A 12,449-nucleotide genomic window follows, 5' to 3' on the forward strand; every position below is an offset into this window, starting at 1 on the left:
TCATCACCTATGATGGCTTCCTGAGGTGACATGGGCCACATATATCAACATAGACCCCAGCTGCAGCAGGACCACAGACCCAGACATGGCCCATGGCAGCAGCTTGGGCCTGGATGACATCCTGGCTCCAGGTGGAAGCACAGGCCACTCAAATCAGGATTGCTCTGGTGGCAACATGGCCCCTGGACACACCAAGAAGGCCATAGGTTGTGGCCTGGCCACGGGCTTCCATGTAACCTTTGGTGGCAACACAAGCCTCAGACTTCAACACAGACCCCAGCTGTGGTGGGACCACAGACCCAGACATGGTCCTTAGCAGCAGCCAGGTCTGGATGTCACCATTGCCCCAGGTGGCAATGAAGGCCACTCACATCAGCAGGGCCCCAGTGGCAGTGTGGCCCTCAAACACCAACAGGGCCCCAGGTCTGGGGCATCCACATGACTTTCAATGATAACAGGAACCTTGGACATTAATACAGACCCTGACTGTAGTAGAATCATGGACCCAGACATGGCCCTCAGCTGCAGCTCTGGCCCGGATGTCACCATGGCACCAGATAGTAGTATGTGCCACTTATATCTGTATGGCCCTGAATGCAACATAGCCCTCAGCCACCAACATGGACTCAGGTGGCTGACCTGACCCTAGGCATCCACATGACCCTTGGTGGCAACATGGGCCACAGACTTCAACACAGACCCCACTGTGGCAAGACCCGGCATCAGGGCAGCCCTTAGACACCAACATGGCCCCCAGTGGCAGCCCAGACACCTGGAATCCTCATGGTCCTCATGGCAACAGGAGCCACGGACATCAGCACAGACCCTGGCTGCTATATAGGGTCACAGACCCAGACATGGCCCTCAGCAGCAGCCCAGGCCCAAAAGATACCATGGCCCAGGGTGGTAGGACAGGCCACTCAGATCTGTATGGCCCTGCCTGCAGCATGGCCCCAGATTCCAACAAGGCCATAAGTTGCAGCCCAGACCTCAAGGCCACTGCATGGACTGTGGTGGCAACATGGGCCACACACTTCAATGCAGACCCTGGCTGTGGTAGGACCATGGACCCAGACAAAGTCCTTGGCAGCAGCCTGGGTCTGGATGTCACCTTGGCCCCAGATGATGGCACAGGCCACCCAGATTGGCATGGCACCAGTGGCAGCATGGCCCCCAGACACTAACGTGGCCCCAGGTGGTGGCCCAGATCCTGGGAGTCCACATGGCTCTCATGGCAACAAGAGCCATCGACATCAACATAGACCCTGGCTGCAGTAGGGCCACGGACCCAGACATGGCCCCTAGCTGCAGTCCTGGCCCAGATGTCACCATGGATAGTAGTATGTGCCACTTAGATCTGTATGGTCCCAGATGCAGCATGGCCCACGGGCACCAGCATGGTCCTAGGTGGCTGATCAGACCCTGGGCAACCACATGGCCCTCTGTTGCAACAGGAGCCATAGACATCGACTCAGACCTTGGCTGCTGTAGGATCGCATTTTTAAAATTTATTTTAAAAAAAAACAACAAAAAAACTTTTATCATAAAAATGTTGCAAATTAAAAAAAAATTACATACTAAAGTTGATTAACCAGACCCCCAAAACTATACAATGCAGTGAACAGGTAAGAGAGCCATTTGCAGTGAGGGCTGTGGAGCTTCACACTCGATTTTATGAACTTTCTGCTTATTTATAGAGGCAGTATCTCTTGATGAACCAATTCCCGCTGGTCTAACTAGCCAGCTTGCCCTGAAGAGCCCTTGTCTCTGTCTCCAGCATCTCTATTACAGGTGGCCTCTATACCCACCTGGCTTTTTACATGGCTTCTGAGGACCTGATCTTTGGTTCTTATGCTTGTGTGGAAAATGCCTTATCCATTGAGCCCCTGGCTCCTTTGGCTCCTACCTCTTGACCTCTATATATGTGGCATTGATTTTGAAAGACGGTATCCAAGATGCTGTTTAGATGTCAGGGACCAGCACAAGGGCTACTGCTCAGCGCTAGAGATGGATGTGTTTTCTGACACCTTCCTAATTTTTGTTTGAGACAGGGGTTCTCTATGTGGCCCAGGCTGGCCTTGAACTTGTGATTTTCCTGTCTCTGCTAGGAATACAGGTATGAGCCGGCATGCCCCGACTGATGCTCTCTGCTAGGTCCCCCAGATGAAGGTCAAGAGCACACACTGGGAGTGCCAGGTAATTGCTCTTCCCTCCTTGTGAACCTGTTGTCTCTCCTAACTGGTCACACATCTCAGTACTCCTGGGCAGGGGATCTGCATATGAACTACAGATAAAACAAGTAGGAGACGTGTGTACCACAGCTCCCAGCCCAGCACACATGACAGACGCTGCCAATAAATCACAGCTCTCTTTCTCATTGGGCTCAGCTATGGTCTCATAATCCTTCTCAAATAGTAATTTAGGCAGACACCACCAATCCATCAAGCTGGCAGGTGAAGGGAGTACATTTACTATCGTGGTGGCAGGAATGTGGCTGGGCCCTTGGACTCCAGGCCACCTCTAGTAGGTCTAGGGTCTCAAGACCCATATCTCAGCTGGCCCAGAGGTCCAGGCCTCTGGTGGTCTTGGACAGCCCTTAGCCACTATCCATGTGCTTGGCTAAGATGTGCCCCCAGGGATCCCCAAGTCTTATTGCCTATTCCTCTGTATCCACTTGCCTGTTCCTCAGTGGAATGACTTCATCATTCTTTGTTTTCTGTCCAGTCTTGCTTTGGGAACCTCTGATCCTATGGTCAGTATCTGAAGTATGGAAAAGTAAAGAGTCTGAACCATTCACCATCTCTATTCCTACAGCTTGCACAATCCACACTCCCCCCCTCCCCCAAACTTTCCAGGCAGGGGAGAGAAAAACCACATTGGCTTTAAATGCAGCACACATAGCCATATACAGTCTGACCCAACTTCTTTCCCAGTGTCTCTTGTCACCATGCTCTGTACTCTTAACACTGCATCATCTCCCAACACTTTGGGCTCACACCCCCCCCCCCAACACACACACCTGCTCACCCTAGCGCGTGCACGCGCGCGCGCGCACACACACACACACACACACACACACACACACACACACTGTCCTAGTTCACACTATTGTTTCTGCCTGGGATGCCTCATCCTAGCCTTTTCCAATGAATGGTGAACCATTATCCTTCTTGACAGTACTGGAGATTGAATCTGGGGCTTTGCACATGTTAGCTAAACACTCTACCACTGAGCTATAACCCCCAGGAACTCCTATTCTTCTTTCCAGACTCTTCTCAAATGCTGTCTGCTCTGTGATGGCCTGCATGTCCCTTCTTGGATTTAGGACTCTAATGTCCCCATCTCTCCCAAGGGCGTGCACATTTCTATCCTGGTACCTCTGATGATTTCTTAGTTAACTAGTGTTCCTAGCCGCAGGCACAGAGAAGAGAGTCATCTGACATTCACTGGGTGTGGACTCCACACTTCTATCCCTCTGGGGCAGCACTTATTCTATGCTTGTAGCTTCCCAAGCAAAACCAGCCTTTCCCTTTTACACAGTTTCCGTCCCCAATGCAGAAGAATCCCTCATTGAAATTCACAGGGGATCTGCTGCCTCTGCAGGAGTCTGCACTGGCCAGAGATGCCACTGCCAACCCTAGGAAAACCCCATGGTTGGATTGTAGGTCTTGAACTCACTGTCCTATTCCAGGTCCCCTGAGCTTCTCTCTATTGGGTAGAGGGAGCTGGAGGCATAAATTAAGACTGAGCTTGGTGGGTGACAGCAGGTGGCTGTTGTCTATACTACAGGGCAGAGAATGTGTTCCTCAGGGAGCCCAGGTGTACAGGCTCATGACACAAATGTGCCCTAGGAGAGCCTACAGATAACATTACTAAGGATGACATGTCCCCTGGGCTGAAGAGATGGCTCAGTAGTTAAGAGCACTGGCTGCTCTTTCAGAGGTCCTGAGTTCAATTCCAGCAACCACATGGTGCCTCACAAGCATCTATAATAGAATCTGATGCCCTCTTCTGACATGCAGGTATGCATGCAGAACACTCATACATAGAATGTAACACATAAAATTAAAAAAAAAAAAGAATGCCATGTCCCCGTAGATTCTGGACTCCGATTCTAAAAACTGTGAACATTTTGGGTCAACAGTATGATATTTTGTGGTTTTATTATCCCCATTGCACAGATGAGAGAACAGAGACCATGAAGACCTCCTTACATTCATCTTTCTCTGGGTAAATGGGGAAGCAGAGACCAACAGCCCTGCAGGGAGGTCACAGTGAGTGTGTTGTCAGCTTGGGAAGTAGGACGGTGTTGAAGAGCGGCACTGGTGATCTGGCTGGCTGCAACCTTTCGAAAGCTATGCTTGGCTTTTCAACCCGAGCAGCAGGACCGTTGTGTCTTCTCGGAAGGTTTAGTGGAAAGGGATGAGTGATCATATGAGCATAAAATACCTGGTGCGCTATGGACGATCAGTAACCAGGAACCAAGGTTGTTAATTGTGTAAGTGCTCTTTCCTTCACGTTTTTCCTGTTTTGTCCACTTCCTTCCTGCGCCTTATCAGGCTCTCGTGCTCTTTAATAATGATCCAACTTGCACTGTCCTCAAGGGGAAGTGCTTTCCTGCACATCTTTGCCCTCTCTTCAGCAGGGTCACTTCATAGGAGGCAGGAGGGTGTTTGCCCCACAGGCCAGGCTGGCAAGTGTTGGGATGTAGGTCCCTCTCCAAGGTGCTGAGCAGGTGGTTTTCTGGTTTGCAGTCAATGACGGGGAATTGTGTGTGGGGTCCCATTCCAAGGTCCATTGTCACCTGGGTGGAAGAGCAGCCTCAGACCTCTGGCATCTGAGAGGGAGGGGTGGGAATGTAGCCCTACTGGGGATACATGAAATGAAGCTTGTGGAGGGATCGGATGTGAGAACCACATCAGATGTGAGGAAGAGTCTTCCACCACCCAGCTTAGTCTGGGGTCCAGGACGGGCATAGGAATTTGCAGATCAGAGAGGGTCACTGATCGATTCTGGGAATGCTTGAAGGAGGAAGCTCATAGGCTAGGCCTTCTGGGCTCTGGGTCTCTGGCAAGCTCTCCCCGCTGAAGGGATGGGACACGTTTGGTAATCTTTTAGTGTGGTCTCGTGCTGACCTGGTGGAAGAACCCTAGGATTGGGTTGTAGAACCTGAATTCTGTGACCTCCTGTGATCTGCCGGCTGTGTGACTTTGGGTGTATTACTTAACCTTTCTCAGTCTTGGTTTCTGTAAAAGGGAAATGATTAGACCTTACCTCTTGCGTGTTATTGTGAGGTCCAATGAACGTTATCAGGTCACACAATGAGAGTTTAGTAAATCAGGCTTACTCTCCTGAGCTGACCTGTTGGCTAGTGCACTTACACCTCTCCTCCTAGTCTACGTCCCTACGCACAGAGCTCACCAGTCAGAGTCAGAGGTACTAGGATAGAGTTGTGCACATGGCATATGGGAGGGAGGAGGACTTGAGAGCCTCGAACCCAGCAAAAGACTCACAATGCATCACAGGCAGACAGCATTTGAGAGGGGTTTAGAAAGAGTAGGAGTTGTTGAGGTTGTAGCTCAGTAGCCAGAGGGGCTTTGAGTTCAATTCTTTTAAGTTTTCTTCCTTCCTTCCTTCCCTCCCTCCCTCCCTCCTTCCCTCCTTCTTTACTTCCTTTCTTCCTTCCTCTCTTTCTTTCTTTCTTTCTTTCTTTCTTTCTTTCTTTCTTTCTTTCTTTCTCCCCTCCTCCCTCCTTCCTTCCTTTTTTCAAGACAGGGTTTCTCTGTGTAGCCCTGGCTGTCCTGCAACTAGCTCTGTAGCCCAGGCTGGCCTCGAACTCACAGAGTTCTGCTTGCCTCTGCCTCCTGAGTGCTGGGATTAAAGGCATGTACCACCACCACCCAGCTTCATTTTAGAAAATATTGAGACAGGATCTAATTCTGTAGTCCAGGTTGGCCTGGAACTCTCTGTATAGTCCAGATGTAGACCAGGCTGTCCTCAAACTCACAGTGCTCCCTAGGGCAGTGCAGGTGTGAAGTTACTACATCTGGCTTATACAGGTGCTGTAGATCTCAGTTGGGTGTGGTGGCACACAGCTGTAATCTCAGCACTTGGGAGGTGGAGTCAGGAGGATCAGAAGCTCAAGGTGTTCCTCAACTGTAGGGCTTGTGAGTCTGAGAGCTCACCAAGCAAACAAACCAACCCTCTGCATCTCCCAGAGGCCCTGGTCAATGAGCCGATGAGGCACAGAACCTTACAGTGACTGTTCTCTCCAGTGAGCACACACTTGAGTCCTAGCTGCCTTCCTGACTGATGCGGGGATGCTGGACAGAGCACTAGAGTCCAGGAAGCTATTGTTGAGGCAGGGGGCAATCTCCAGTGCTGGTCAGGCCATCTGTGAGTGAAGTGCAGAGCTCAGGCCAAGAGAAGGCCCAGGATAGCACTCTGTCTGTCGGTCTCTCTTCCTCCCTCCTTCTGCCTCCTGAGTCCTGAGGTTACAGGTGTGTGCCCAGACGTCCAGGTTGGCACTTGGCATCAGGAGAGCTCTTCATGTTTGCTTGCTTGCTGCTCTCCTGGCCTGCCCTCTTTATGACAGCACCCAGAGGCCTGGCATTGCTTTCCTCCCCTTTCTCCTGACCCAGGTTTTAGGGTTGTGTGGTGCCTGCTGAGCATAGCCTGTTCTCATATAGATGGGAGAGGAAAGAGGGCAGCATGGCCCAGGGCTGGGGAAAGTCATGTTCCAATCCTGCCAGATCCTTGCCAGAGTGTGCTCCTGCTGGACAAGCTGCTTTTCTCCTCTGGGAGTCTCCTAGCCTCAGCACCCATGGGACATGCCCAGCTCTGGAAATTAGAGTTTGGCTGCAAATAGGCTCAGTGGAAGGGCTCAGGCAAGCGTGCAAGACGAGGAGGCTCACCCCAACTTTTGGAAGGAAAGAAGAGCTGCCCTCTCCTGGACTGTTTGCTGCTGCACTTTGGAAGCTAGCGGGGGACTTCTGGAGGTGCCCTTCAGCTCGGAGAGACTTTGACACCCGCTGTATGTTTTGCAGGGTGACAAGCTCTGGCCATACCCTCGCTGCAGACAGCCTCTGTTGCCTTCCCCAGTGATTCTGTAAAGATCCAGGTCTCGACTCTGCAGCAAAATGAATGAACCGCTCATCCAACCAGTGCAGAGCGCATCCAGGCCAAACTTCTCGCTTGGCTTTTATGGGGCTAATACATCTGCGAACTCCGTGGCTGTTGCTCTGCAGACCGAATGTATTATTTCGGAAAACTTTCTTTTCCCTTTTTCTCTCCCGCCCCAAAAACTTATTCCCTGGCGGAAATGGTTTTATCAACGTCTTTAAAAAACCACTCAGATCTTCTTGGCAACCTCGACTACCATGAGAGAGTAACTGTGAGAATGCAAACGAGGCGGCGGCGGCGGCGGTGGGCATTAAAAACCCTCCTGTTCCAGCAACTCAAGTGGAGAAGGGCCAGATGATGGATGGTACCTGGTTTTCTGCTGAGCGATTTTGCTCTTTTTACAGCTGCCAATGGCTGATGTATTTCATCTTTTGTTTCCTTTACTGCCACTTAAGCGGCCACCCTCAGGCTGGGGGTGTGTCCCCGGGCACCCACTCATCCCACCCCCCCATGAGAGGACTTCAGCCAGCTGTTCTGCAATTGATGCCTGATTGGGAAGGCTCAGAGTGGCCCAGCTGGACGGGGTCCCCGGGGAGCACCCCTCCTGCAATGCTGAGCTCAGCTGATGGGTCTGCTGAGGAGGTGGAAATGCCTGGATCTTTTGGGGACACACACCGTATTTTCTTCCACTTTGCTTGTGTTACACCGGCCCATTGTGTGCCAGTCTTCGGGCCATGCACTGGGCCGGGGAGCTATGTAGATATGTAGATTTGGGTGATGCTGTCCTGCTAAGGTCAGTTACGCCTGTGTGGTGGGCACCCTCCCACAGGCACCTACACCCATTCCACATGTGTAGGTACCTGCTCACTCACTCCCACACCACACAATCATGCATGAAAGCACGCTCACCCACGCCATGCAGGTGCACACATCGGCATGCAGGTGCACAGATCGGCATGCACATGCACAGAACAGCAACCAAACCCCACTCACTCTCAAATCCTGGTCTACCCATACCCCTGTGCACATGCACACACACACACACACATTTCCGAATACCCACGGGTAAAGAAGCTGAACAGGGAAGCAAAACTGGGTTATCCTCAGCTGAATTCATGTGCAGACAAGAAAGTACCCAGGAGGTGGCTGTAGTAGCAATGCTGCATAGCAATGTGCCTGCCTAGTCTCCATGGAGTCTCTTGTGGCAACGTGACCTTGGCCAAGTCTCTTAACCCTGTTGAGACTGTTTCCTTATTTGAAACAGAGTTCCAGGTAGAGGAGTCCCTGGTTTTGTGAAATAAAAAAATTCAGAAGCCAATGTGGGCTGAAGTGCTAGTGGTAGTATTTAATAATAGTTAACCAAGTATTAAGTACTAATTACTATGGGCAACACTGTGTTAAGTACTTTATATACATTATTTCTTTTAATTTATCCTCACAATAATTTAAAACAATTGAATACTGTTATTAACTGTGTTTAGCAACTGGGAAAACGGAGACTCAGAGAGGCAAAGTTACTAGCCCGAGGTCACAGTGGGTAATTGTGGAGTCTGTTTTTGAATCTAGCCAGGTTAACTGCAGAGCCCAGACTCCCAGCTGCAATACATACTGAATTGGACTGTTGCTGGCACCAGGGACCAGAAAGGGGACAGCACACATCTACTGACCTTGAAGGGCATATTGCACTTAGCCCAGCCTCTGGAGAGGAGCCAAAAGGGGCCAAGGCAACAGTCCTTGAATGCCAAGGAGGAGAGACTTGGAGGTGTCCACCAGGCAGTGGAAGCCTCTGGAAGGGGGAAGCAGAAGACCAGTCTCCAGGGTGCATGGGTGTGTCTGGCATGTGGGGCTGTGTGTGCAGGGTGTGTCCAGTATGTGGAGCTGTGTGTGTGTGTGTGCTCATGTGCATGGGTGTGTCCAGTATGTAGGGCTGTGTGTGTGCTCATGTGCAGGGTGTGTCCCGTATGTGGGACTGTGTGTGTGCTCATGTGCAGGGTGTGTCCAGTATGTGGGGTTGTGTGTGTGCTCATGTGCATGGGTGTGTTCAGTATGTGGGGCTGTGTGTGTGCTCATGTGCAGGGTGTGTCCAGTATGTGGGGCTGTGTGTGTGCTCATGTGCAGGGTGTGTCCAGTATGTGGGGCTGTGTGTGTGTGTGCTCATGTGCATGGGTGTGTCCGGCATGTGGGGTTGTGTGTGTGTGCTCATGTGCATGGGTGTGTCTGGCATGTGGGGCTGTGTGTGCTCATGTGCATGGGTGTGTCTGGCATGTGGGGCTGTGTGTGCTCATGTGCATGGGTGTGTCTGGCATGTGGGGCTGTGTGTGCTCATGTGCATGGGTGTGTCTGGCATGTGGGGCTGTGTGTGTGCTCATGTGCATGGGTGTGTCTGGCATGTGGGGCTGTGTATGTGTGTGTGCTCATGTGCATGGGTGTGTTCGGCATGTGGGGCTGTGTATGTGTGTGTGCTCATGTGCATGGGTGTGTCTGGCATGTGGGGCTGTGTGTGTGCTCATGTGCAGGATGGCAGGTAGAGTTGGGATGGCTTGAACAGGCAATACTCAGGTAGGACACTATGGCCTGTAAAGGTGAATGTATGCTGGGAGGAGACAATGAGAATGCTTCAGAATGAGCTGGAGGAACCCACCGGACCCATAGCCAGCTGGCTGCAGAGAAGGAGAGCCTCGAACTTCAAAGACTTGACCTTGAGTGAGTGGCATCAAAGTCATAGCTCTGGTCACTGTAGTGTGTTTGGGGATGTGCCATAGAGGAGAATTGTGTGTCCTGCAATTGCCCCATCTGGGTGGAAAGGTCAGTTCTTTTAGTTTCCCTGGGACACCGAGTCCTATCTGGCCAGTTAAGGTCAGGGCTGAAACTGGGATTTGGCTTGTCCTTCCCTGACCCTCTTCCACAGGACAGAGAGATTTCTTTGTGCCCTGCTCCCTGGGCAACCCTCTAAGAATTATCTTGCCAGCCTGTTTCTCAGAACTCCAGGGATCCAGAATTGTGAGACCAAGCAAAGACAGGACTGGAGGGAAGGACTGGGATCAAGGGTCTAACAGGTATGTCTAAACAGTGGCCTCGAGGACTGCAGGTATCCCAGGATGGTGGCCTGACACCTTGTGGATCATCATATGGCGAGGTCAAAATGTCGGGCACTCCTGGTAGCTGCTGTCAGTTGGAGGAATTTCTTTGTGAATGGTGGGATGGGAAGAAGGAACACAGAACAAGCCAAAAGCCTCTCTCCACACTTCCCTCTCTATTGCTGTGGAGGACAGGGAAGAGATGTACACCAGCGGTGGCGAGGCACTCAGGTTCTCAAGGGGAGAGACTCTGGAGAAGGCAGAGGGAGAGCAGAGGGGTTGGGGACTTGGAGAGATTCAAGGAAAATCAGGGCTCCTTCTTAATTGCTTCTGCCCACTGGCTGCTATGAATGTAGAACCCAAGTAAGATGGGGCCCCAGGGGCAGGAGAATTCATTTGTGTTGCTCAAGCAAGGCTCCCCCACCCCTTCCTTACCTTTTGTTTCAGGAGATATGGATGCACACATTGTTAGTAAATTAGTGATGGCATTTAAGATTAATAATGTCAGAGAGAAAGGAAACACACGCTTCGCATCTGGGCTGGAGGGACAGAAACCTGTTCAAAGCTGCCGGCTCATAAAGAGAACTTGACTGTAAGAATGTGGGGTGCTCCTTAGGAGGGAGACTGGAAGTTGCAGCTAGGAAGCCACTAATGTCTGCATGTCTGTTTCTCATTCTCTGTCTTTGCATCCTCTGTTCCCCGGGTCCTTGTTACCTCCGGGGATTAAACCGTAAACAATGGGCAATGGGATGTCTCCTCTTCCTTTTCCAGTTCCAAGGTTTCCAAAGGACACCACCATGGCAAAGGGGGGTGGGGTGGGACTGCATGGGGGTGGGGCCAGCTCAAGGTCTCAAACTGGGAGCCCCTAGCTCCAGCCTCTACTGTGGCAGACTTCAAAGAGCTGTTTCCACACAGGCGGGCAACCCAGTGGTGGTTCATAGGGATAGCCCCCCTTGTCCGAGTGCTTAATTACCATGCCAGCCTAAGAGCGACGATAAAACTCCGATTTTCCTTTTACTCAAAGGCAGAGCCAAGGCTGAGGATGGCAGAGGGCTGTGCCCAGAGCATCCTCTGCCTCAGCCCTGAAGCTTCTCCTCTGGACTTGGTGCTTTCCACAGCCCTGTTCTCTGGCCCAACCTTGTCCCAAATGAAGGGACCTAAGTTGGGCCTGCCTGGGACTCCTTCCCTTCTTTATAACATTCTTACATTGCTCCTGGGGGTGGGACTGCTGGCCAGGAAGCATGACCAGGAGGGTCCTGTGTTCTACCCCTTCTTAGTGACTAACCCCTTGCCCTAGGGCTTTGTGGATGATTACTGTCCTCTCCATGGGCTCCCATCTGTGGTCTTACAGAGGAATGCTGGGATTGGTACTGACCAGGGAATGAATGACCTTGGTTCTCCCCACACCCCTAGTCAGATGCTGGGCTGCTCCAAGCATGGACTTAGGATCCTAGAAAGGGTAAAACCCTTTACCTTCAAAGGCTTCTTCCTGATGTTTCTGAACCCCAAATCCAGAAAGCAGACATTTAAATCTGAAAAAGTATAATGGGTTGGGTGTGGTGGTGTACACCCGAAATTCTAGCTCACAGTTTGAGGCTGGAGAACTATGAGCTTGAGGTTAGCCTGGGCTACACAAAAAAAGTGTGTGTGGGGGGACCATAATGACATTGAATGGGCTTTTGTTCTGCATCAGGCTTTGTTCTAAGTATTTGATTTATGCTATCTCTATTTCTAGGCACCGCTTGAAGAATTCACTCTGGCACATTCATTCCGATTTCAAAGATGAGAAAACTGAGGCACGGCACATAGGTGACATGCCCAAAGCCAGATTTAAGTCCAGAAAGTTTGACTGTACAGAACCACTGTACATGGCCTTCTTTAGTCCTGACACTTTTGTGTCATTTAAAAAGAATTCAAATGTTATTTTGATATTTATAATGGGGAAAGGCTAGCACTAAATGCTTCAGATTCCCTGCCCCCCAACCTTATCCATCTCTCTCATTTTTATTTATATATATGTGCCTGTATAAGTAAATGCCACATGTGTGCAGGTGTCTTTGGAGGTCAGAAGAGGGTGTTGGATCCCCTGGGGCTGGAATTACAGGCAGTTGTGAGCAGCCATGTGGGTTCTGGGAACTGAACTCAGGTCCTCTGGAAGAGCAGTGAGCAGGGAGCACTCTTAATGGCTGAGCCCTCTCTGCAGCGGCAGACGTTACCCATTTTGAGCTGATTGCTTAGAAGGACCTGAGG

Source organism: Peromyscus eremicus, chromosome 2, assembly GCF_949786415.1.
Source record: "Peromyscus eremicus chromosome 2, PerEre_H2_v1, whole genome shotgun sequence".
Classification (NCBI taxonomy): domain Eukaryota; kingdom Metazoa; phylum Chordata; class Mammalia; order Rodentia; family Cricetidae; genus Peromyscus; species Peromyscus eremicus.